Genomic DNA, 2,500 nt, shown 5'->3' with positions numbered 1-2,500 from the left:
TTAAGAATCCAAGGTAATGATTAAGAGGGACAGACGGGGGCATTTGTATTGCGGCGCTAGAGGTGAAATTCTTGGACCGTCGCAAGACAAACTACAGCGAAAGCATTTGCCAAGAATGTTTTCATTAATCAAGAACGAAAGTTAGAGGTTCGAAGGCGATCAGATACCGCCCTAGTTCTAACCATAAACGATGCCAACCAGCGATCATTCTGAGTAACTAATTTCATGACTCGAATGGAAGCTTCCGGGAAACCAAAGTTTTTGGGTTCCGGGGGAAGTATGGTTGCAAAGCTGAAACTTAAAGGAATTGACGGAAGGGCACCACCAGGAGTGGAGCTTGCGGCTTAATTTGACTCAACACGGGAAAACTCACCCGGCCCGGACACTGAGAGGATTGACAGATTGAGAGCTCTTTCTTGATTCAGTGGGTGGTGGTGCATGGCCGTTCTTAGTTGGTGGAGTGATTTGTCTGGTTAATTCCGATAACGAACGAGACTCTAGCCTACTAAATAGACTTGCAGTTTACACTGCAGTACTCCCCCTTAGTCAACCTGTGGGTGGTAGTATCTCTTGATGGTTTCGGCTGTTGAGGGCTCTGCTGCTATTAGCCTACAGAATTGGCTAGGGTAAGGATGCTGTAGCACTGTAAGGACTTCTTAGAGGGACAAGCGGCGCTCGCAGCCGCACGAAACAGAGCAATAACAGGTCTGTGATGCCCTTAGATGTCCGGGGCCGCACGCGTGCTACACTGAAGTGGTCATCGTGCATACTGTTTCCTGCTCCGAAAGGAGTGGGTAACCGCTTGAACCCATTTCGTGATGGGGATTGGGCATTGTAATTATTGCCCATGAACGAGGAATTCCCAGTAAGCGTGAGTCATTAGCTTGCGTTGATTACGTCCCTGCCCTTTGTACACACCGCCCGTCGCTACTACCGATTGAATGATTTAGTGAGGACTTCGGACTGGTCAATCCAGACCATTGGGAAACTAGTGGTCGGATTGTGCTGGAAAGATGTTCAAACTTGATCATTTAGAGGAAGTAAAAGTCGTAACAAGGTTTCCGTAGGTGAACCTGCGGAAGGATCATTAACGTATTACCCTCTTATTATAAGAGAAATACAACCTTCAAACAATCAAACACTCTGCATAGTGATATTGTAGATGCTAATATGGTGAATGCAATTGAATTGTATTTGCATTAGAGTCGCAATTGTGAATGTTTATTGCAAACATTTAGCCATTGCAACATGATTCTAATTTGCATTACATTCGTTCATTCATACATCCATCTTTCATTATCCAATGCAACAAAGAGTGAGGGTTATCTAACGATAGCCATAATTTCTTTTGCAAAACAATTGTAGTTTATAATGAAAAGCCTGTCTTGCTACATACTTGGTACCTGATCAAGTCTTCAGCTTATGCTGACGGCAAGGTTTAAAGAAGGAAGGTTTACACTTCTTCGCCTAACTAAGTAAAGACAACTATGGTTTTTATAAACTGCATACAATTGTTTTCAAACCCTCTCAATGCAGATTTAGGATACTTATTAAAAGTCCCACGGTGGCAAAGATACATCTTCAAGCGGTGGATCACTCGAATTACCAATCGATGAAGAACGTAGCTAGCTACGATAATCGGTGCGAATTGCAGGACACGCCGAGCACTTGAGCTTCCAACGCACATTGCGGCTTTCGGGTCTTTTCCGAGGTCACATCTGTCTGAGAGTTGAGATGTAAAATAATCAACAAAACACTTGCATACTACCATATATGCATTGTTTTGAGAGGATTGTATATTTATATGCATGAATCTTGATGTTTTATTCCTTTTCTTAATTGCAATTCGTTGCAATTTAGTAAGGAGAATCTCAAATCTACTTGTTTCACATGATAAATTTTGTGTACAATGCATATTTCATCTCTGCAAGCAGTATATATGAATAGATACTAGCATGAGATTCTAAGGTTAGTCGCCTATCTGACGACGCTAAAGTCGTATTGCAGATAACTATGGTGATCAACTAACCTGTTAACTGATGAATCTTCTTGCACTTGTATAAATCGTACAAATAGTAGCTATTTCATTCTGTTAAAGCAGACCTAAGAAGTAATGCAAAGGCAAAATTTGTGCAAACATTAAAGTAGATTTACGTTGCTTGCTTGCAAACAACACAAATAAACATTAATCAACTTAATCAATATTTTTGATCTCAGATCAGGTGAGGTTACCCGCCGAATTTAAGCATATAATTCAGCGGAGGAAAAGAAATCAAATGAGATTCCCTGAGTAACGGCGAGTGAAAAGGGATGAGTCCGGCGCAAAGGTTTTCCATTGAAAGGTGGAAAGCGGTGCTGCGTAATGGTTAGAGTCACGATTATTTCAACTAAATCTGCAAGTCCCTCTGACAAGGGCCCTCTTCCCAGAGACGGTTCTAGGCCGGTGGCAGATCTTGGTTAATGGAATATCGATTACTGGCTTTAGTCGCGGATAGAGTCA

At 42.0% G+C, this 2,500-nt stretch overlaps 3 non-coding genes across 3 annotated transcripts in view; all 3 read left to right on the top strand.

Moving 5' to 3' along the window:
• Nucleotides 1-1,090, top strand: part of LOC149092651 (small subunit ribosomal RNA) — a 2,170-nt gene extending 1,080 nt beyond the window's left edge. The window contains exon 1 of the ribosomal RNA XR_016200704.1: nucleotides 1-1,090. This exon is cut by the window's left edge and continues 1,080 nt beyond it. This is a non-coding gene — a ribosomal RNA (small subunit ribosomal RNA).
• Nucleotides 1,091-1,577: 487 nt separating this feature from the next.
• LOC149092650 (5.8S ribosomal RNA) lies at nucleotides 1,578-1,732 on the top strand. The gene has a single exon (XR_016200767.1). It is a non-coding gene; the product is annotated as a 5.8S ribosomal RNA (ribosomal RNA).
• Nucleotides 1,733-2,208: 476 nt separating this feature from the next.
• LOC149092649 (large subunit ribosomal RNA) overlaps nucleotides 2,209-2,500 on the top strand; it is a 4,168-nt gene continuing 3,876 nt past the window's right edge. Inside the window, exon 1 of the ribosomal RNA XR_016200718.1 lies at nucleotides 2,209-2,500. This exon is cut by the window's right edge and continues 3,876 nt beyond it. This is a non-coding gene — a ribosomal RNA (large subunit ribosomal RNA).

Source organism: Tetranychus urticae, unplaced genomic scaffold (assembly GCF_039701765.1).
Source record: "Tetranychus urticae isolate SD_2017Ah unplaced genomic scaffold, NJAU_TeUrti_SD_1.0 Scaffold_7, whole genome shotgun sequence".
Lineage (NCBI taxonomy): Eukaryota > Metazoa > Arthropoda > Arachnida > Trombidiformes > Tetranychidae > Tetranychus > Tetranychus urticae.
This window is presented reverse-complemented; position numbering and strand designations above follow the sequence as displayed.